Raw genomic sequence first — 25,278 nt, forward strand, 5'->3', positions numbered from 1 at the left:
TTTTTGCCTTAATTTTAAGTAAACTCTCTGTGTAACAAAATAACATGTCAGTTCTCTGTCCTTCTGGTCAGAAATAGAAATCTGAAAGACTTATAATAAGTAATTGAATCAGTAATAATAACAAAAACCTCTTTCAACATATAAGAGCCCAGGACAGGATGGTTTCAATGCTGAATTATACCAAATGTTTAAAAAAGTGTAAATGCCAATTTCTCTCAAACTTATGGGATGCAGTAAAAGTGGCGTTCTGAGTGGGGCGGGGGGTGGGGGGGCTGTTATCATGCTAAACTGCCATTTGTGGTTATTACAATTCATTTGATTTCATGAGAATGATAGAGACAATATCGTTTAGAGACAATAGTGATAAGCCTGTCATAAAATCCTAGGCAGAAAAATAGATGAATATGGAGAATGATCTTTTAAAATAGTGATTCTTAACAGTTTGTTTTTTATATTTCATTAAGTAATTTGTGTAAGCTATAGATTCTCTCCACATGAGAAAAAAAAAGCACATGAATATACTCACCTGTACACTCATAAAATTTCACATGCAATTCGATAGGTCCCAAATAAAGAATATCTGAAGAAGTTTATTCTGTTTGAAGAAAATGGCACAACGATATGTGAAAAAGGAGATTCTTGGAAGTTTCCAAATGACAGTATATTCATGACTGGCAGCACCACATTAGAGGGGAAGAAATTTAGTCAGATAAACTTGCAATTATTTTCTTTGTGACTCTGGACACTTAATCTTTCAGTTTCTCTCTCTCTCTAAAACTAGAATCAAAATAGCATCTATCTGTAGCAGACTTCATGGGTGCTTGCTCAGATCCCCTTTGGATCCTCCTTACATTTTTTAACTACCCTTTCTCCAGCTTCAACTTCCTTTTGTTTCCACCACCACCACCTAACAGCACCTGACACTCTTGACACTCTTCTTTGGAGGAACTGCCCTTGTCCCATACCACCCTTGCCCATAGGCAAAGAGAGCACAAGCACCTCAGTGTTTATATATCCTCTAGCCTTTATCCAATGACTGATGATTAAAGAGATAAAAGCCTAGCTCACTAACCTCACAGTAGATAAATCTAAGTTGCAGTTTTCAATCCAGAGCTCCTCTGTGGGATCAGGTTGAAGCATCTTTGCTGGACAACTCCTGAAACTCCATTCTTTTTTGGCTTCTTCCCCTTCTCTGTTCTACTACCTCTACTCCGTTACCTGTTTCTCCTACAATTTCTTAAAAATCACATATGTTGATGACTGCTTGACTCACGTTCTGCTGACATAAGACACCACATTATAGGGCTGATGTAAGAATTGAATAAACAATTATTTAAAAGAATTTAATACAGTGCCTGGAACAGTAGGCATTCAATAAAAATATCTAATATTTTGTTATAAAACTTCAGATCCCTTTTACTACTCATAGACAAGGAAAGAAATTTTCTCTTTCATTGAAGAATTCTGAGAAGCATCTTGCTCCTTGACTTGACTCCTTCTGGGCTTAGTATGATCTGGAGTGATCATATATTATGAGACTTTCTTCTGTGGAAGTTCATGCCTCACCTAATTTTTTGTTGTTGTTGTTGACCAAGATTATTTTTTAAATATAGAAAGTAATTATTTTACTTTCAGGTAATAATTTTTTTTTTTTATCTTTTTGCCTTTTCTAGGGCCTCTCCCGTGGCATATGGAGGTTCCCAGGCTAGGGGTCGAATCGGAGCTGTAGCCACTGGCCTATACCACAGCCACAGCAACGTGGGATCCGAGCTGCATCTGCAACCTACACCACAGCTTACGGCAACACTGGATCCCCAACCCACTGAGCAAGGCCAGGGATCAAACCCACAATTTCATGGTTCCTAGTCGGATTTGTTAACCACTGAGCCACAACGGGAACGCCCAGATAATAAATTTTATGTTGTTGCTACATTCAAATAAAAGTAAGATCAGTTATGAACCTAATAACAGATTCCCCCAAGTACACAAAGCAAATACTGATTTTGACAAAGATGTTAAAACCTTTCAATGAAAAAAGAATAGCGACAAATATTGCTGAAACAACTGGATATCCACATGCAAAAGAAATCCTTTCCACATGAATCTGATGTTCACACTATATACAAAAATTAAGTCCAAATGGGTCAGAAACATAAATGCAAGAGCTAAAAGTGTACAACTCTTAGAAGGAAACCTAAGTGTAAATTTTTATGATTAAGCAAATATTTCTTAAATATGACACCAAAAGCACAGCAACAAACGAAATAAACTGAATTCCACTAAAATGTGTGCATCAAACACTCTCAAGAAAGTTAAAAGAGGAGTTCCCACCATGGCTCAGCGGAAATGAGCCTGACTAGTACGCATGAGGACACAGGTTCGATCCCTGACCTTGTTCAGTAGATTAAGGATCCAGCGTTGCTGTGGCTGTAGTGTAGGCCAGAGGCTACAGCTCTGCTTTGACCCCTAGCCTTGGAAACTCCATATGCCAAGGGTGCAGCCCTAAAAATACCAAAACAAACAAACAAAAACAAAAACAAAAGAAAGTTAAAAGAAAACACACAGAATGGCAGAACATTTAAAAATCATCTATCTGATAAAGGTCTAGTACCCAAAATATATACAGAATTTTTATAATTCAACAATCAAAAGGTAACAGCCCAATTTATAAAAGAACCAAGGATTTGAATAGACATTTCTCCAAAGAAGACAAACAAGTGTCTAATAAGCACATGAAAAGATGCTCAATATCATTTTCATTATGGAAATGCAAATCAAAACCACAATGACAGCACTTCACTCCCCTGGGATGGCTATAATTCTTTTAAAGGAAAAAAAAAAAGGTGTGGAGAAATTGAAAGTCTCATACACTGCCGGGGGAGGGGAGGCATGTAAAATGCAGCCACCATGGAAAACAGTTTGGTGGTTCCTCAAAAAATAAAACATGGAGCTTTGATATGATCCAGTAATCCCATTCCTAAGTATTTACCCAAGAGAAATGAAAACATGTTTCTACCAAAACTTGTATACAAATGTTTATGACATAATTATGCATAATAGTCAAATTAGGTACAACCTGTTGTTCATCAACTGTTGAGTAGATAAATAAAATGTGGTATATTAATTAAAGAGAAATATTATTCAGCTATGAAAAGTAACAAAGAACTGATATATGCCACAAGATGCTTTACTGTTGAAAACATAATGGTAAGTGAATGAGGTCAAATATAAAGGCCACATATTGTATGATTCCATTTGCATGAAATGACCAGGATAGCAAAATTCATAAAGACAGAAGGTAATTAGTGATTGCCAGAGGCTAGAGGTAGGGGTAATGGGAAGAGACTGCTTAATGAATACAGGGTTTCTTTTTTCGGTAATTAAAATGTTCTGGAATTAGTGGCAATGGTTGCAAAACATTGTGAATATGCTAAAAAAAATGCCAAATTGTACATTTCAAAATAACATGGTGAATTTTATCTCAATAAAGAAAACAATCTTTAAATAGGCAGATTTGGGTTATTAGGATACCTTACCAGATAACAATGACTACTTAGTCCAAAACTTTGCTATGAAGGAAATTTATAAGGTTTGGACAAAATTCCCAGGCTTATTCTTAAAAGATGAGCTGTTAGCTATTGTCCTGTAAATTTCAGTTAATTATGTCTCCGTTCCTTCTTTTTTTTTTTTTTTTTTTTTTTTTTTTTGTCTTTTTGCTATTTCTGTGGGCCGCTCCCGCGGCATATGGAGGTTCCCAGGCTAGGAGTCGAATCGGAGCTGTAGCCGCCAGCCAACACCAGAGCCACAGCAACGCGGGATCCGAGCTGCGTCTGTAACCTACACCACAGCTCAAGGCAACGCCGGATCGTTAACCCACCGAGCAAGGGCGGGGATCGAACCCGCAACCTCATGGTTCCTAGTCGGATTCGTTAACCACTGCGCCACGACGGGAACTCCTCCGTTCTTTCTTCAAGTCTAATTTCTTCCTCTTTCAGTCTTGATTGTGCCGTGTTAATTTTTCCTTCTTCTTTCCTATATTTCTTTTTCTTTCCTTTCCTTCCTCCCTCCCTTCTTCCTTCCTCCCTCCTTTACTCCTTCCTTCCCTCCTTTCTTTTTCTTTCTTTCTCTCTGCCTTTCTTTCTTTCTTTCTTCCTCCTTTTTCTTTCTCTCCTTATTGCACATTGGATGGTAGAGAAGTACTAGAAAATGATGAACAAAAAGAGATAAAGAAAGAAAAAGAAGGATCAAGAAATGGTTGAGTGGATTGAGAAAGCCAATATAAAAAGGAGAAAGATAAAATATGTCCAGTTGGGTAGAACTTAGTTGGCAGCTCCGGTTTCCATGAAGGCAGAATCATTTTTTTTTTCATAACTACAATCAGTGTAAAATATTGATTAATTTGGGGAAAATCCAGGGAAAAGGGTTTCAAAGAAGCTATAGTTGGGTTTAATCTGGGTAGTAATCAGGACCAGGAAAGGGAATGCACTGATGGAAATGGAATCAATGGTAGGTACTAACATTATTTAAAGGAAGGATCAATATTGCCTGGTGACAAATGGATGGGTCTTTCATGAAAAAGTAAAGTTATTTCCCAGGTTGCAGTGTTCAGGAACTATCAAGGAAAATAAGTACTTTCTATATAATATAATTGCTCAGCTCCTTGCTGGTCCCTGAGCCAGAATTCACTATAGTTATTGCCAAACATAGTTACCAAGTTCATGAATAACAGTTACCTCTTTTACCACCATCATTCCAAAGACAGATAGAGACTTAAGCTTGAATTGAGGTCAAAAGCTGATAACTCAGTCCTGTACCAGAAGTGTCTCTGTTGAGAGAGTGTTGCTAAAATCCATTCAGGTGTCTAGAAATTTCATTAGATTTTCCTTAGAGCTGTATAAGATACTCTTGCCTTGTAACTCTATATAAGCTCTGCTGATTGATGTTAATATGTTTATTTCTTATTCAATAGGTTGTTTAGAAAAGTGAAAATGCCAGGATAGAGAGTACATAGGTGTGTGTTACTTTACTTTACTCTCTTTATTTGTCTTTCTTTCTTTTTCTTTTTTTTTTTTTTTTTTTTTTTTTGCTTTTGCTTTTTAGAGCCTCCCCTGTGGCATATGGAGGTTCCCAGGCTAGGAGTCGAATGGGAGCTGCAGCTGCGGACCTGCGCCACAGCCACCGCAATGCAGGATCCAAGCCACATCTGCAGCCTACACCACAGCTCACAGCAATGCTGGATCCTTAACCTACTGAGCGAGGCCAGGGATCGAACCTGCATCCTCATGGATACTAGTTGGGTTTGTTACCACTAAGCAACAATGGGAATTCCATACTGTCTTCATTTTAATTAAGATCAAAACTGTTTCAAAAAAGCAGGGTAAATTTTATCTAAAAGTTGGCCTATGGGTTATTATAAATAAAAGATATTTAAATGATTCCAGGGTTGCATATATACACATAAAATGTATTAAAGTTTGAGAAATATATTTTATTACAATATTACTGTTAAAAATGGAGAGAGCATATTTTAAATATTTTAATATTCACTTATTTAGTTAAAGGAAAATCATGCAACTTTTTATTGGAAGTTACTTTGTTCAACCTTAACATCCAGTGTTTCTGGTAACCATTAAACCTTCACATATAAAAACAACTTACTTCTGGGAGTTCCCAGTGTGGCTCAGCAGGTTAAGAATCTGAGATTGTCTCTGTGAGGATGTGGGTTCGATTCCTGGCCTCAGTCAGTGGGTTAAGGGTCCAGCATTGCCACAAGCTGCTGTGTAGGTCACAGATGGGGCTCAGATCCAGCGTTGCTGTGGCTGTGGTGTAGGCCAGCAGCTGCAGTTCCAATTCAACCCCTAATTAGGGAACTTGCATATGCTACGGGTGTGGCCATAAAAAGACAAAAAAAAAATCAAAATTTACTTCTCTCTCTGTTTCAAATGTAAGATAGTCTAAAGAGGCTAGAGGTAGGGGTAATGGTAAGTGACTGCTTAATAAATAGTTTCACAATATAAAACTAATTGTATGTCTGCTATAATGAAGGAAGAGATAGGTTAGCCCATATGCAAAAGTAATTAATGTACTACTTTATATGTATTTGAGAGTTACTTCTTACATATGAAACGGGAAAAATATAACTTGTAAATCAAATTAAATATTAAATATTAGGCAAGTCCAGGCTAACTTGCTGACAAGTTGACAAGCTAACCAGCTGACAGCCAGAATTAATAGCAAGAACCAACTGCCAGATATATGAGGGATCTAAATGAAGCCATTCTAGAGTAATCAGCCTTCAGATGACTGGCCAGCTAAACGCAGCTTCATGAGTGAGTCTCAGTGAAGCCCAGTCCAGCTGAGCCCAACCCAAATGGCTGACCCCAAATAGCTGATCCATAAAACTGTGCACTAATAAATGATTGTGAAGAGTTCTCGTTGTGGCTCAGTGGTAAACAAACCCGACTAGCATCCATGAGGACATGGGTTTGACCCCTGGCCTTGCTCAGTGGGTTAAGGAGCCTAGCCTGGGAACCTCCATATGTTACAGGTGCGGACCTAAAAAGAAAAAAAAATATGATTGTGGCTTTAAGCCAGTAAAGTTTGGGGTGGTTTGTTACATATTAAAAACTCACAGATTCAGTGATGGATTGGTTATAGCCCTGCATATCACAAAACATTTGTTGAACTTTTGCACACTAAAGTAGCAGCAGCGTGTGGGAAAAGCAATATGGCAAGCGTGTGTGGAGAGTTTATTGTTTTTCATGGGCTTTTCTGTTTGTTTGTTTGTTTTTTCTCTTTATGGCCACACCTGTGGCATATGGAAGTTCCCAGCCTAGGGGTGAATTGGAGCTGTAGCTGCAGGCTTTGCACCACAGCCATGGTAAAGCCAGATCTGAGCTGCATCAGCGACCTAGGCTGCAGGTTGTGGCAACGCTGAATTCTTAACCCACTGAGTAGGGCCAAGGATTGAACCCACATCCTCAGGCACATTATGTTGGGTTCTTAACCACTAAGCCACAGTGGTAACTTCTGTTTTTGTTTCTTTAGATGCAAAGGTAAGGAAAATTTTGAGTAATATAATTTACTTCTGAATTCCACTGTGGCACAACGGGAGTGGCAGTGTCTTGGGAGCGCTGGGACTCAGGTTCAATTCCTAGCCTGAAACAGTGGGTTAAGGGTCCAGCATTGCCACAGCTGTGGTTTAGGATACAACTGTGGCTCAGATCTGATTACTGGCCTGGGAACTCCATATGCCACAGGATGGCCAAAAAGGGAAAACAAAACAAAACAAACAAACAAACAAAAACCCTTACTTTAAAAGGTTCACATAAAGATCAAATGCAATAATGCACATAAAAACACCAAATGAAAAATAACCATTTATAAATATGTATATATGCAAACTATATGTACCTTATTTTTTGACTTTTTTAGGAAATTCACACAAGTGGTAAACACACACAGAGGTCTAAATATACATGCCATTTTGAGGAGAAACAGCATCTTGTGCCCAGGACTCTCTAAACAGCTCTCTAAAGTTTCTGGCTATAGGTGGAATGTAATTTTCGTAGGCACATCTCTTCTTCTACTCCCCAAAACCAGAAAATTCTGCAGGTGCTTTTCAAAATTAAGTGTCCACACAGAGACACACTCTATGGGGATAAACAGAATAAGATATTCCAAGTGTGAACCCTAAACCCTCCAGATAAATTAACCATATTTGAGGGCTATACAAACTCTATTCATTTTCAAACTTTTTAGTTACAGTGTTATATTTACCACATATTTTCTTAGAGGCCTTGGGGCTGAAGTGTCTATTATTTCATATAAACAAATTATGTAATAAGATATGCTATTTTATCAGCAAGATGAGGACATTACCTTTTTCCAAGGCAAAGAAATAAAAGCAAAAATAAATAAATGAGGCATAACCAACTTACAGGCTTTTGCGCAGCAAAGGAAACCATAAACAAAATGAAATGACCACCTATGGAATGGGAGAAAATATTTGCAGACGGTGAGACCAACAAAGGCTTAATTTCCAAAATATACAAACAGCTCATATAACTCAATATAAAAAAAAACCAATCAAAAAATTGGCAGAAGACATAAGCAGACATTTCTCCAAAAGCAGACATATAGATGGCCAATAGGCACATGAAAAAATGCTCAACATTGCCAGTTACTAGAGAAATGCAAATCAAAGCTACGAAGTGTTATCACCTTATACCAGTCAGACTAGCCATCATCAAAAAGCTACAAATGATAAATACTGGAGAGGGTGTTGAGAAAAAAGAACCCTCCCATACTTCTGGTGGGAATGTAAATTGGTGTAGCCACTATGAATAGTATGGAGGTTCCTCAAAAAACTAAAAACAGAATTACCCTATGATCCAGCAACCCTAACTCCTGGGCTTATATCCAGAAAAGACAAAAGCTCTATACATACACCTCAGTGTTCACAGTAGCACTATTTACAATAGCCAAGGCATAGAAGCAACCTAAGTGTCTATGACAGATGGATAGATAAAGATATGGTATATATATAAATATTCCTCAGCCATAAAAGAGAATGAAATAATGCCATTTTCGGCAACATGGATGTACTTGTTGCTCTAAGTATCATACTAAGTATGATCATGCAAGATAATCATACTAAGTGAAATAAGTCAGACAGAGAATGACAAATATCATATGATACCACTTATATGTGGAATCCAAAAAAATGATACAAATGAACTTATTTATAAAACAGAAACAGACTCACAGACTTTGAAAACAAACTCATGGTTACCAAAGGGGAAGGGGAGAGGTGATAAATTAGGAGTTTAACAGATACACACTAATGCATACAAAATAGATAAATAAAGACCTATTGCATAACACTGGAAACTATATTCAATATCTTATAATAAAAAATAACCTGAAAAAGAATACACACACACACACACACACACACACACTCACACACACACGACTGAATCTCTTTGCTATATACCTGAAACTAACAAAATACTGTAAATCAACTATGCTTCAATTAAAAAAAAAAAGCAGATGAAGACAGTAAACTTCTTCATATCATACCAGTGTTCATTTGGGAGAAATGGGAAAAAGCAGAATGCTTTTTAATCCTAATATTCCCATCATAACAGGGCAAATAATTAAAATTAAAAAGACATACATCATAAGTATGAATTTTTAGTCATGTTTGAGCTACTGTCATGGATGATATCAAAGAAATTAGATGATCTAAAATTTAACATAGCACACATGACTGATCATGACTTTGTCCTTTATTTTTTGTAATCAATACCTGGCTCTAAACCTGCTTTTCTGCTAAGTATACCTGTGTATTATCATTGCCCCATTATGACATACACTCTAAGTGATTCCCTAACTTAGAATCCCCATTCCAAGAATATTGAAGATCATAGCTTTTCTTTTTTCTCAGTCTTTCAATTTTTTGTTTTTATAATACTGACATCTGAATATGCTGATTATAATCACTTGACTGTATATCATGATTTGACTAATAATCACTAGTAATTTTGATGAAATACATGGCTTTTTAAATGTAATATTGAAATCAATATCTTTCTTCAGAACTCATGTAATTTCCTCAAGCTAAGCAAGATTAGTACTGTTTAAATCACTAATTCTGTAGCTTGTCACTGAATGCAATGGCTACTACGCCTACTAACTCCAGGTTGTGGTTCTAAGACTATGTGTACAATGCATTTACTCCTCATCCCTCACTCTGTTTGAAAGCTTTTGAGCCCCATATATCATCTTTACCAAACAATTTATCAATTGGAGAAGCTGAGTAAATGTTACTTTTTCCATAACATATTGCCTTCGGGTGCTAGTAAAGGACAGATAATGATAGATTAACATAATAAGTTAGTAAACATTAGGTCAAGAGAAGAGGTAGGTGGTTAAATCTAATGCAAGGTTTAAAACGGTACTTTTTTTTTTTTTTTTTTTTGCCATTTCATGGGCTGCTCCCGCGGCATATGGAGGTTCCCAGGCTAGGGGTCGAATCGGAGCCGCAGCTGCCAGCCTACGCCAGAGCCACAGCAACGCGGGATCCGAGCCCCGTCTGCGACCTACACCACAGCTCACGGCAACGCTGGATCGTTAACCCACTGAGCAAGGGCAGGGATCGAACCCTCAACCCCATGGTTCCTAGTAGGATTCGTTAACCACTGTGCCACGATGGGAACTCCTAAAACAGTACTTCTTGAAGTTGGACCATCTGTACCAGAATTACCAGACGTACACATGAAATACACAAACACCTAACTCAGAACCAGGGAATCACTGCATAAAATGGACTTTATCAATGTAGCGCCATAAATTTCTCACATCCAGACAAAGAAAATTGGCTTTTGGAAGACATGAGGGTGGATAATATGCCGCAGCCTAAGCCACAGTCTAAAACCTCAGAGACATAATAAAGGATCTGTCAGCCAGATTATGATTTAGTATTGGCTCATTCAGAATGGCAATATACAAGAGAGTTGGAGGACTGAGGAATAAAAAGGTGATCACAATCTCTTGTAGTCTCAGCAGGGCTTTCCTGGTTTTTTCATACAATGGCTCATATAGAAAATAATGTTATATCCAGCTCCCTGGAGTAAACAGATGTATCTCCTCACACATAGGACTAAGCAGACCAGAGACTCTGAACACCCGAAAAGAGACTGAGGAGACTCAGTGCTCTTCCCTTGGGGATGCTCTGTTGGGAAACTGCTCCATGGAACATCCAGCATTCTCTCATCACTACATGCTATTAGCAGTGCCTTTTCTGCTTTGAAAAACAGGAAAAGCTAATACTAAGAAGTAGCTATGTCATTCTCCAGCTCCTTATACAGAAAGTCATGGAATAATCCTTCCATTTCCATAGTCAATTGGTGAATACCATTAAATGGATAGAACATTACATGTGGCATATTTTTCTTGATTATTATATGAAATAATTTACACTTGAATGAAATAATTCAATAATTATTATAGGAGTTCCCATCGTAGCACAGTGGTTAATGAATCTGACAGGAACCATGAGGTTACAGGTTCGATCCCTGGCCTTGCTCAGTGGGATAAGGATCCCGTGTCGCCGTGAGCTGTGGTGTAGGTTGCAGACATGGTTCAGATCCCAAGTTGCTGTGGCTGTGGGGTAGGCCAGCATCTGCAGCTCAGATTCTACCCCTGGCCTGGGAACCTCCATATGCCACGGGAGCGGCCTTAGAAAAGGCAAAAAGACAAAAAATAATAATAATAATAATAATTATTATTATTATTATATTGGAAAGCATGTTATGTATGTTATCTTTTTATTAGCCATATAAGTATGATGTGAAGTGATAATTTAAAGGAATTTTTATTATTCTACATAAAATAAGAAAATACAATATAAAATAAAAAATATAGAAAGGTGATAGAACCCATTTTTATCCTTAGATAAAAACTGTTTTCTAATCAAGATTGGCATCCTAAAGGAAAAAAAAAAACATGTGGAATTCCCATTGTAACACAGTGAATTAAGAATCTGATGCAGCAGCTCAGATTGCGGGAGGCACAGGTTCAGTCCCTGGCTTCGTGCAGTGGGTTAAAGGATCTGGTGTTACCGCAGCTGCAGCTTACATTCAATCCCTGGCTCAAACTTCCATATGTCATGGCCATAAAAAAATAAATTAAAAAACTTAAAAATCATGCATTTTAGTGCTCGCTTTGGCAGCACATATACTAAAATTGGAATGATACAGAGAAGATTAGCATGGCCCCTGAGCAAGGATGACACGCAAATTTGCAAATTCGTGAAGTGTTCCATATTTTTTAGGGCGGAAAATGATGAAATTTTAGACTTTAGTTTCCAGTATACTGGAGATGTATTTTTACAATGATTAACCTTTTATCAAAATTAAATTAGAAAATTAGATATACATTATTAGACAAGAAAATAAAATCAGTACAAAGATACCAAGAATGTAAATTGTGGAATTCAAGCAAAACTCAAACTTTTATATTTAAAATATAGCCATATATCAATTATATAAAGTAGTTATTTTATACAAAAAAAACATACATTTTAGGTTAAAAAATAAATAAAGATGGGGAGGGTCAGTCAATAAAAGAGAAGTAAAAAAAGTGGCTTTGACATTAACATTATAAAACCATCAAGTGATTCATATTTCAAATAAAAACCCTTAATGAATATTTTCCTATAGATTTACAAGGAGATCCTGCTGAATAGCATTGAGAACTTTGTCATGTTGCAACAGAAGAAAGGCTGGGGGAGAAATGTAATTGTAATGTATACATGTAAGGATAACCTGACCCCCTTGCTGTACAGTGGGAAAAAATTTAAAAATATATATATATTTTCCTAAATTCAGTAATACTAAAAATCTCTCTCTCTCTCTTTATATATATATTACGTTAAATTTTAGCAGCATATCTTTAAACATCAATTGCATGCATCTAAATAAATAAGAAAATATATAACTTGGAAAAACAATTCATCAGGAGTTCCTATCATGGCTCAGCAGAAACCAATCTGACTAGCATCCATGAGGATGCAGGCTGGATCCCTGGCCTCTCTCAGTGGGTTGAGGATCTGGCGTTGCTGTGAGCTGTGATGTAGATTGCAGATATGGCTTGGATCTGGCATTGCTGTGGCTTTGGTGCAGGCCGGCAGCTATATAGCTCTGATTAGACCCCTTGCCTGGGAACCTCCATGTGCCATGGGTGTGGCCCTAAGAAGACAAAAAGAAAAAAAAAGAAAGAAAATAATACATAAGTAAATTTTTAAAAAGAAAAGAATACATCATGTTAAAAATTAAATGGCACACACAGAGTACTAAAAGTAAACTATAGTAACATTTACACTGACATGGAAAACAAATAATTATATATGATTACACATTTTTGGTTGATTTATTTGTAATTTCTGTTTGTTCACCTCACTAGAAACTTAACTCATGGACAAGTAAGGTAACATAAAATCAGATATAAAACCAAAGTGTATATTACACCTATTCACAAACTTACAAGTAAATGTGGACTAAGCTTCAATTTTATGAACTGAATAAATAGCCACTTTATCCTTTCAGTATAGCTACTATAGCTACTAATTTATAACTTAAGTCACATCCAAAAAGTGGTTGATTACCAGTTTCTAACCATGAGTTAATTTTAAAGGGATACATAAAAGTCAATTGGTCCCTCCAGAGATTGCAGACAAATTGTCAAGGTCATTCATTATAGGCCTTGCTGATGAACCATGTAAGGAAAATTAAACTAATGGAAAATTCTCCTATAACAAATTTCCATTAAATAATCTATGAATTGCCAGTTGCCTTCAGCATGCACTTAGTATTGGAAATAAGAGGATCAAAGAGGACCATAAAAAAAGGAAATCGCAATAGTTGAGACAGGAAGCAATTAAGGGAAAAAGATGGACTTGAGCAGAATCAGAGTCATGGTAAGGATGATTTCTGTTCTGACCCTGTTCCAGCATATTGATAATTATAAGCCTATAGAGAGAAAAAATAATTCCACAGTGCCAACAACAGACATATGTTAGACTCCCAATTATTTCATCATCCACTTTGATGTGAATGAATCCAACATTTAAGCTATAAAAATTGTTACCATGAAAATCTGTGGAAATATGGATACATGTCATGCATAATGAATTTCTGAGATTAAAGTTAAAATTGTAAAGTGATTTTTTTTTCAAATTCATGACTTTCTTATGTTTAATCCACTGCATCAGGTAATGGAAAGTTATTATGTCTTCACTGCTTCATTTTGGCATTTCGGCCTGAAGCATTCTCTGTATGGGTAGCTTTTTGAAAAACCCTACTCTTGTGTAGGAAGTGAAGCTCCCTTCTTCTCAGGGATGCACTTTAATTCCTGCAATGAGAGGACACATCCAGGCTTGCAGAGGAAGCAGGCTCCCTAGCCTCACCCAACAAAACGATCTCCTCTGTATATAGACTTACGACATCCAAAGAACTGAACCTTGCATTTACCTGTGTTCAGTCTTGAGGTCATCCATCAGGGAAATAAGAAATGCTAATGAGGCTACGGCGAATGAGAGAAAAGAAAAAGGAAATAAACCCAAAAAACTAAGCATTTGATATATTTGAATGCAAATTTAAGACCCAGAAGAAATAACCAAGATAAATGGAAAGGAGTAGAATTTGGCATACTTGGAAAAAACACATGGTAGAATGATAGCATATTGAATACCATGAACTAAATGGAGATACAAATTCTCAGGAGTGAAAGAATAAATATAAAGCATTTATCAATATCTATGTCATCAATGGTATATAAAACTTTGCTTATAACTGGTGCTCAATATTCATTATAGAAATTAATAAACATTGAGTTTTAATAGTAACATATTGTATATAACAGACACTTACTATGTTCTGAGCACTGTGCTACTTACTTACTTAATTTTATCCTCACCGATTCTATGAGATATGTACAAATATGACTTTTTATTTTACAGATGAAAAACCTGAGACTCAAAAAATTTAAGTGACTCTCCCAAGGGCTCATGTAAATGATGAACCAGGATTGAACCCAGCCCTGCTTGATTTAAATGTTCATAGTCTGAATAGTACAATGTAAGCTTGTTAGACCTCCTACCCTCACAGGTCTGTGTCATATACTTGGACAGTTGTTCTCAGCCCTATCAACTCACATCTTCACATCCTGTTGTTTACAAGAAATAATTCTGTAATATTCTCTTTACCTGAAAGAAATTCATAGATAATAACACCATATATTTAATCGATATAATGCACTAACTCTAATATAAACAGTAAACTAAAGAAAAATAATAAGTAATATGCATTTCAAAATAGATACACTAAAACACTTTATTAAGAAATCTAGTAGTGTTAGCATGCAAACATAGAATCACCACTAATAGAATAGTTATATACACAGGGTAATATTGGTGGGGATTTTTTTGTAACTGAAACACATAAGAGATATTGCAGTTGATGACATAATTTTCTGAATGGTAAACCACACTTCTTAAAGTTCTAATACAAAATATAGTGGTTATATTAGCATAAGACAACATAGAATTTGGAACAAAGAATATTATCAACATAAAGAGAGATATTTCATATCTATAAAAGAGTCAATTCTTTATGCCCTAATATGTATGCTTCAAAAACAAAGCTTCAAAATTCATAAAGCAAAGCTGACAAAACTAAAAGAAGTAACAGAAAGTCCACAATCATAGTCTGTGCATTTAACATTCATCTCTTAACTGGTATTACTACTTGTAATAGCAGACAGAAAGTGGAGTTCCTATTGTGGCTTAGTGGAAAGGAACCTGACTAGTACTATGAAGATGTGGGTTCGATCCCTGGCCTTGCTCAGTGGGTTGAGGATCCATCATTGCCACAAGCTGTGGTGTAGGCCACAGACAAGGCTCAGATCCCATGCTGCTGTGGCTGTGGTGTAGGCTGGCTGGTGTATCTCTGATTCAGCCCCTGGCCTGGGAAATTTCATATGCTGCAGGTTTGGCCCTGAAAAGAAAAGAAAAAAAAATACCATATGATATCATTTATAAGTGGAATCTAAAATATGGCACAGATGAATCTACCTACAGAACAGAAACAGACTCACAGACATAGTGAACAGACTTGTGGTTGCCAAGGGGAGGGGAGGGGAAGTAGGATGAACTGGGAGTTTGGGATTGGTAGATGCAAACTATTACATTTATAATGGATAAACAATGAGGGCCTAATGTACAGCACAGGGAACTATATCTAACTTCTTGGGATAGAACATGATGGAAGATAGTATGAGAAAAAGAACATATATATATATATATATATATGTATATATGTATGACTGGGGCACTATGATGTACAGCAGCAATTGATACAACACTGTAAACTGTAAGTCAATTTTACTTTAACAAAAACAAAATAAAATTTAAAAAAAGAATGAGATAAAACACAAATAACCAACATCAAGTATAAAATAGGAAATATCACTATAGATCCTAGATACAGCAAAAGGAGAGTAAGGCAATATTTAGGAAAAACTTTGGGCCAATAAATTTAAAAATCTAGATGAAATGGACATACTTCTTCTAAAAAAAAACCTCATCAACAATAATACAAGAAACAGAAAATCAGAATAGCCCTCATCTATTTTAAAAAATTTAAATCACAATAAAAAAAACCTTTTCCTTAAAAAAAATTTGAGGTCTGAATGGTTTCATTAGTGACGTCTATCAAATTTTCAGAAAAACTTGGGGGGGGGGAATACTTTGTAACTCATTTCACAAGGTCAGCATAACCCTTTTACCAAAAGCTGACAAAGACATTATAAGAAAAGAAATTGTAGACTATCCCTCTCAAGTATAGACACAAAAACTCTCAACAAAATTGAATCCAGACATATATTAAAAGGATGACACATTATGACAAAGGGGTTTTATACAAGGAATGCAAGAATACTTTGACATTCTAAAATCAATCAATCAAGGAATTCCTGTTGTGGCTCAGTGGAAACAAATCTGACTAGCATCCATGAGGATGCAGGTTTGATCCCTGGCCTCGCTCAGTGCATTAAGGATCCAGCGTTGCTGTGAGCTATGGCGTAGGTCACAGACTTGGCTTGGATCTGTGTTGCTGTGGGTGTGGTGTGGGCCAGCAGCTACAGCTCCAATTCAACCCCTAGCCTGGGAGCCTCCATATGCTATGGGCGAGGCCCTAGAAAGACATAAATAAATAAATAAAATCAATATAATTCACTACATTAATAGAATGTATTAAAAAAATCATACTAGACACGGAAAAGGCATTTAAGTCAGCACCCATTCATGTAAAAGCATCAGCAAACCAGGAAAAGATGAAAATTTAACTGGGCTCAAAAAGGAAAACTTTTGAGAAATAATGAAGGAAAATAGTTGAGACAATGCTTTAGTATCATCTTGCAAAAGGAATTACATTGGTAAAATTGCTTTTCAATTTGGGTTTGCAAGCAGTCACAAAGATGATGATAATGATAATGACTTTGATGATGATTATGTTCTATTTGGAAAATTGTTATGTTCCAAGGATTCAAAGCCTTGCTGGGAGTCTACTGGCTCAAATGAATGCAGAGGGAAGATAGCTTCAGATTCAGAGACTTCAAGTGAACTAAAGTTTAATATACGTTTCTCTTTAAAACTAGACTAACTTTACTTTTTGAAGCCCCATGTATGCTCATCGGTGGATATTATAATTTTATTAATTCAGGGTACACTCATTCATTTAAACAGTCAACAGTACTCCCTGAGTACTTAGCATCTGCCAGCCACTTGGAATTCATCAATGAACAAAATGGAAAAAGATCTTACCCTTGAGAAGCTCATATTCTACCCAAGAAGATAAACAATTTAATAGAATTATGAATAAATAAATTATGTAATAAGTTAAAAGGGCATAAGTTTGGTGGGAAAAAGTCAAAATAGTATAGGATAAGTAGGATCACGAGTGCTGGGAGGGTGGGAGTACCAGGGGTGGGCATGATTAATAGCATTAAATAAGGTCATCAGCATAGGCCTCCTTGGAGGACCTATTGAGATGGTGACATTTGAACAGACACTTAGGGGAGGTGAGGGAGTGAGCCAAGTAGCTACATAGAAGAGGAAACTACTAAAGCCATTAGCAGGAAGGGATATGCTCAGTTCTACAGAATAGAAGGCCAGAGTGGCACGAGGTGAGTGAGAAAGCAGAACAGCAGTGGTGCTAAAATTAGAGAAGTAATAGGGACTGCATCCCATAAGGCCTCGAAGGTCACTATAGGATGTTTACAAAAAATTGATAGAACTTTACTTTGGGGTAGAGGAGGGACGTGATCTGACTTTCATTTCAATGTTCCATCTGGCTGCTCTATTGAGACTTGGCTGCAGGGGGATGTTCTGATTACTGCTGGCTAACAATTTACCCCAAAATATAGTGTTAAAATACAACCACTCTCTTATTGTATCTCTTGACTTCATGAGTCAAAAATTCAGGCAAGGCTCATATGGGCAATTCTCTGTTCCGTATCGCACTGACTAAGGTCACTGCATGGCATTTTGCTGGTGGAAGGGCTGCTCTGGAGAGTCTGCGATGGCTGCAGTCACGTCTCTAGTGTTTTGGAAGGCTGAGCTGAGATTGCCAATGGAGCACCTACACATCTGTCCACCACAGAAGGCTCAGGGTAGTTGGATTCTTATGCAGAAATTCAGGACTCCCAGACTATTCCAAGAATCTGAAAGTGGAAAAACTTGGGCCTGGAAATTGGCACAGAGTCAATTCTGTGATATGGTATGAGTCAAAGAAGTTACAGAACCAGCTGAAATTCAGGGAGAGGGGCCATCTATCTCATCTCTCAGGGACAGGAGGGTCAAAGAACGTATGGCAAGCTCCACAGTCCATTCTCTGACCACAGATTACTTATATGCCTCCCACTTGTAAATTACACTCCCTCTCTCCCCAAATCCCTAAATGTATCATTCCCTTATGGCACCAGGCTGAGGCTAAGTTCAAGGATCTCTTTATCTAGATCACATCCCTTCCCAGCCCCCCACTTCCCACAGCCTCTGAGATCTTACTCTAATCAGGATGGGGAAATCTGCTTGATATTATCATGTATTTTTTTCAAATCAACTCTATAAGGCAAATACTTCATGTTCTCTTGCCTTCCAGACTTCATCTTTGCTTTCTTATCTCCCACAAGTTCAACCCCATCAAAATCTTGGCTTTAAGATGGTTGTCTCTGATGTACAATTTTTAAAAATCTTATTTTTAAGACATTTATTTCCTTTCTTTGCTTTTAATCATCATGAGAAAATTAGTGTCACAGTGCAGAATGGACAGGCTTAAGGAAAAACTGGAGGCAGGGAGTTCCCGTCGTGGCGCAGTGGTTAACGAATCCGACTAGGAACCATGAGGTTGCGGGTTCGGTCCCTGCCCTTGCTCAGTGGGTTAACGATCCGGCGTTGCCGTGAGCTGTGGTGTAGGTTGCAGATGCGGCTCGGATCCCGCGTTGCTGTGGCTCTGGCGTAGGCCGGTGGCTACAGCTCTGATTCGACCCCTAGCCTGGGAACCTCCATATGCCGCAGGAGCGGCCCAAGAAATAGCAACAACAACAACAACAACAACAACAACAAAAAAACTGGAGGCAGAGAGGTGATTTAGGAGGTTGTTGCAATCTTACAGGCATAAGATGCTGTGGACCAAAGCATCTTAGGATTGTGCCAATGGTCTGTTCTCTTGCCCAATTATAACACTAAAAATTATTATTTCTTCTTTAGGTTATATTGACTCAATTCAAAATATAGTTTATTATTCTGTAATTTACTATCTCATCGAACTCTTGAGAAAGTCTGAAAGACCTTGTCAGTGCTCAGCACACGTTAACCATTATCATTATTAATAATAGTAATACTCTATATCTTTAAAACTAGGAATTTCCAGCTCTCTAATTGCATAATATTATTTAAAGTTACCAGTAGGTGGAGATGTTGAACAATCTTTTTCTAAGCAGTCACAAGCCTCATTCCGGACATTAAAAAAAAAAAAAAGAAAAAGAAAAAGGCCTACGAATAAAGATCTTCCCTATTATATTAAAAAATATCTTTTTAATGGAAATTTTTTTCCAAACTTACTTTTACAATAACTTTTTTAAGTTCTTAAAATAACCATAGAAAAGATTGGATTCAGCCTAGAATGTGAACTCTGGAGTTCCCAGAGAAGCTCTGTTACTGCCTTTGGACTGCTTAGTGGACCCCTAAATCAATGTTTCATCTCCATTACGGATTCAATGCTTTGAGAGTGGATTACAAAATAGAAATGATGGATAAGTGCCTGTGTCTGATCCACATGCTGAAAACACTAGGATAGAGCCTGACACTACTTCTCCTTTCACTAATCATGGCTATTTAGCAACTACTGATGCCAGGTGCTAAATTAGGTGCTTTTCATACTTGGTATTATTTAATCCTTACAGCAACCCAAGGAGGTCAGTATTATTAGCCCTGTTTTAAAGTTAAGGGAACTGAAAAATTAAGTTACTTAGCTAGATTCCATCCACCATTAGGTGGTGGAGACAGAATTTCAACTCTGCCTTGGTTGACTCTCATGTTTTATTTCTCATCTGTCTAATAAAATACTAAAAGGGTAACTAACTTAAACATGTGCACTGTTGGTCACATCTCAACTTCAAGTATTTAATTGATGGTCTCTGTTTTATCCTAGGAGTCAATTTTGACTAAGAGCCTAAAGATGAAGTGATACTAGTAAATATTGTCTTCCTCAGTGCCAAAACTACAGCATTCAACTGTACCTTCAGTCTCATTGTGGGGTTTTGTTGGCTTCTATGGAAGTTGTCAGTTTAGCAACAAAAGAACAATATTTTCCTTGACTTATCCATGAAATTCTTTCCTTAGACTTGCTATTCTAACCTAAAGGGACATTATTTTTCTATTTAGAGAAAAACCATGGAGAGGGGTGTGAGAAGACAGATATAGAGTGTTAGAAAGTAATTTTAATTCATATGTCTAGCAGAACGTATAAAGAATCCCTTCAAACTAGAAAGAAAAGAGATAAACCCCATTTTCAAACGGTCAAAGCACTCAGACATGCATTTTGTAAAAGATCTCTCCCTACGGCTGTATCTCTGTAGGATGAATAAAGGCTGAGAAGTCAGAGACCTGGGCTAGGGTGAGGGGCTGGGGTTGAGGGATATGCCTACTTGGTTTAACCCAATGTTTCCCATTTTATTTAAATAAAAATTCCTTTTTATTAAAGGACATCTAGTAACACCTTAAGGAAATTTAGGAAACATTGACCTACAGATTTTATGCTTTTTCCTCTTCCTCCAGCAGCTCACATAAAATTCTCTCTCAGATTTTCCTGACACTCAAACCAGGAAGTCAGCAGACACCACTCTTACTCGCAGTCTGTCATTCCCTATAATTATAGTTGTTCAGTGCTTTGTTTTTCTTATATGTCCTGAAGGATTTTTTTCCTAAGTGGAATTAAGTTTTTGTTTACTTCATAATCACAAGAAAATGCTTTTATCATCTCTTGTTTACTAAAGCAAGTTATAGTGGTTTTTAAGCTAAACATGAAAGTGAAATGTAAAAATACACTAAGTAAGAGATAGTAAGAGTTCAAAAGTTGAAAACTGTCAACTATTATTCTTTTCCTGTTTTTGAAACCAAATGGAAGAAACTCTTTGATCTTTTGCATTTTCCGAGACGGACATATTCTATTACTGTTAGGTAAACATGAAGAATCATGAAGTTCAAAATAAACTTTCTGGCCACACCTCATTAAAAATAATATTTACTACATAATTAAGTAAGAGAAAAGACAGTTTGCATTTTATCTTTTATCCCATTTTATTTGAATATCTTAGGATAAATATAACATTAGCGCAAAAATATTGAGAAATATTATGTAGTTTTCTTGAATATTTATCTACTTTAAATTATAGTCTTTATTGCCAAGTAATTCAGCTTCCTGAATCTAGAAGCCAAATCTAGGCTAGATCCTTAGTATAGCTGTAATGGAAACTGAGAAAAGAAACAAATATGAATTCTAGATCCGGCAATTTTTCCTAAATAATGATGTCAGCAAATTCTGTTGGCTCTATTTTTTAAATACATCCAGAATTTGACTACTTTTCACTTTCTACTTTCACTGCTACCAGACTCATCAGAGCCAGCGTCATCTTGCCTAAATTGTTGCAACGGCTACCAACTCACTTCCAATCTGTTCTCAACACAGAGACAAACTGATCCTTTAAAAATGTCAATCAGGCTCTAACTCTCCACTACTCAAGACCTTCCAATAACTTTCCACTTAGAACCAATGTCCTTACAATGATTTGCAAAGCCCTTATATACAGTCCCTATCTTTTATTTAATTCATCTCTGAGGGGTCCTCCTTGCTTCCTTTATTCCAAATGCACTGGCATCCTTGCTGTTGTGGGTGTTTCCTCTTTGTCCTTGCATCTATTGGAACACTCTTTCCTCCCATACTCACAGGCTTCTTTCTCTGACCTTCTCTAAATCTTGGCTCAAATGTCATCTTCTCAGCAAGCCCCTGACTGACCAACTTACCTGATCAACATTCCAACCCAACTCTGGAACTTTCTATGTCCCTTCAGTGCTTTTTTATTCTTTACAACCTTCTTAATATCTTCTAATACATTATAAAACTACATTGTGTGTAATTTGCCTCCTCCATTAGAATGTAAGCTTTATGAGGGCTGGGGTTTTTTTGTTGTTGTTGTTCACTTCTGTTTTTCCAGCACCTAGAACAGTGCCAGAGACATAGCAGACACTCAGTAAGTATTTACTGAGTATGAAGATACTAGAAGCATGATTTAGTACACCTACTTACTAAGAAAGGAAAGAATCTACAGGCAAATAAAAAGGAACTTTGATCACCTACCAGGCAACTGAGGCAAATTTAGATAAAGCATGCTTCTGAATAGAATTCCAAATATAAATGATCCAAGTTATTGCTACACTTCCCCAAAAGCACTGAATCTGAATTGCTACATAATCAGTTTACCTTTGACAGAACCTCGGGAAATGGATAATAGTCTACCAGCACACATATGGTTATGATTCAACCTTATTTATTGTTTCTAACTCCCATTTGTCTACTTCACAGTTTTAAAGAACTATATACATTTATTTCTACATTATTCGAGAACAAATTTATGGATTCAAAGAGCTAAATGATTCGGGTCAACTAAATCTAGCCAACTAGGATTCCATACAGCAGTCATAAGCATAGCTGTTATCTTTCTAAGTAAGTTATTTGTTACACTTATTTCCATCTAAATAAGTTATCTTTTGCAATCATAATAGAGAAGATTTTACCTTTGTTTGTTTTCAATAGGTCTTTTATCTCTTTCTATAAGTTAACTTAAAAAAAAAAAAACACTTCAATGATTGCTTGCCAACTGAAGCAGCCAGATCTGCAATAATTCACCAACCTGGTTTAACCAAATTAGTCTGCCTTTGTTTGAGGGATTAAATCTGCTGATTATCTGGAATCTTAAGGGAGGCAAGCTGAGTCTGTCTCTTACACAATATCCTCTTCCCCACTCAAACTCATCAACTTCTTTATTTCTGCCTGTATTGATGTGAAACCTATAAAGGGAAAGACTCCTGTTCCTGAGCCATCTTGCAGTTTTTTTCACCAATAACCTGTTCATGTGACAGAGTTTCTGAGTTTGTTTTCTAATTACTTAACATTTACTTTGGCCTGTTCCTGCTACTGAATTGAAACTAACAGCTGCATGTGTAGCACGTATAAAAAAAAAAAGTTATTTATCCTTAAAACACAAACATGTGATACTCACAACATGAACTGTGAACCTGGTGGAGTATGTTGAAAACAAATAACAAGTCGGTAGTGAACAGTGTGTTGGGCTTACAATCAGCCAGGCGCTTACTAGTTCACTTCATTGGGGTGGGGGGGATGAATACAACGGGAGCAGGTGTCCTGATTCCCCAAACACATCTTCATTCTGAAATCAAAAACTCAAGAAAAACAACGTGAACTTGATGTTTCTGCTTTAAGCCTGTGAATGGGATTCACCAATACTCAGCTCTCAGAGTTACTCTGCTGCTTCAGGTTCCTAAAGCTACATCCACTGGCCAAGAAGGTCATCTAAGATGTACCCACCCATTTCTGTACAGCTCAGAGATATACATGCATTTGTTCAACAATAGTTATTGAGTGCCTACCATGTGCTTAGGCACTGTATAAGATACTGGATATAGTAACCCTATGGCATAATCTCTATCCTTATAGAGCTTTAAGGTATAATGGAGAGGGACAGTAAACAAATAACTAACAGCAAGAGATACCAACCAGTGCCATGAAGAAAATGAATGAGTTCTCTAAGGAAGTGACATTTAAGCCCAAACCAAATGCAAGTAGGTTGAAAATACTCGTGTCAACATCTGTAGGGTAAAAAAAAAAAAAAAAAAATACGTTATCTTTAGACTTTTTCAACTTTGAGCCCAATGCAGTAGCCTCGATAAGAAGGGATAGGTTTATGACTCATGTAAGTATTTGTTGTGTGCAAAATGTTTATTAGGGAACGTGGGGATACAGGAATAGTTTGTAAATTCCTGAAGAAAACTTATGTTATAAATTATCCATTATTTATTTACCATAGAGAAAAGAGAGTTAAGTGGTTGTCTTGGACTATGTATGTACACATCAAAAAAAAAAAAACCATCAAAAATTGAGATTGAGACGTTCACTCAATCAACTAATTGTATCAACTTCATGAAAGCAACGTTTTGGCAGGTTTGTTTTTCCATTGCATTTCCAATGTACCTTGATACAGAAAATGGCTTTCAAGCATGTGCAACTTATACAAGAAACTAAAACATTTTAACTTTTTTAAAACTCCACTGAAGATAAAATCTAATTTGAAATTTGAGAGATTTAATTAATACATAAAAGGAAGATTGAAGCAATGCTTGGATTCTTTGGGATTTTGATTCCCTTGACTATTTTACAATTAGGGATGAGATGGGTGAAAGAAGTTCTTTTATAACTAGAACAGTAAAATCAGAGTTAGGAAGATGATGAAATGCTATATTACCATTCCGTGTGAGACTATGAAGGGTAGTTCTAAAAGGTAACCTAATTTATTAAAGTTCTTCTCTTAAGAGAAGTTACAACAAAATAATTATTTTAACAACAGCAATATTTGTATGATTGGTAGAAAAAAATAAAATGAAAACAGCTTTAAAAAAATGGACATTTGGCCTGTTCTGTTTTGAACGAATAAAACTGTTACTGCCACTTAATTTCACCGGAAAATAAGTTTCTTGAGTTCCCATCATGGCGCAGTGGAAACGAATCCAACTAGGAACCATGAGGTTTCGGGTTCGACCCCTGGCCTCCCCCAGTGGGTTAAGAATCCAGCATTGCTGTGAGCTGCAGTGTAGGCTGCAGACGCAGTTCCAATCTGGCATTGCTGTGGCTGTGTGTGGGCCGGCAGCTGTAGTTCCAGTTAGACCCCTAGCCTGGGAACTGCCATATGCTGCGGGTGCGGCCCTAAAAATAATAATAATAAAAATTTAAAAATTTTTAAAAAAAGAAAATAAATTTTCTTCTCTACATTTTGTGGTAAGTAAAGTATGTAGGCCTGGTCCCCTTAGGGTGATCCTCTAGCTGTCTTCTGCTCTGCAATGGAAGAGAAGTATTTTGTGGCCTT

The 25,278-nt window shown here is 36.8% G+C and overlaps 1 protein-coding gene and 1 pseudogene across 1 annotated transcript in view; both read left to right on the top strand.

Moving 5' to 3' along the window:
• PHF3 (PHD finger protein 3) overlaps window positions 1-25,278 on the top strand; it is a 1,103,753-nt gene that overhangs the window by 633,844 nt on the left and 444,631 nt on the right. The gene's annotated exons all lie outside the window — the stretch shown is intronic.
• Window positions 11,722-11,836, top strand: LOC146406052 (U6 spliceosomal RNA; annotated as a pseudogene).

This window comes from Sus scrofa, chromosome 1 (genome assembly GCF_054392235.1).
Source record: "Sus scrofa isolate SSC_HxYL_T2T_F1_AM1 chromosome 1, Sscrofa_HxYL_maternal_Yorkshire_Landrace_v2.0, whole genome shotgun sequence".
Classification (NCBI taxonomy): Eukaryota; Metazoa; Chordata; class Mammalia; order Artiodactyla; family Suidae; genus Sus; species Sus scrofa.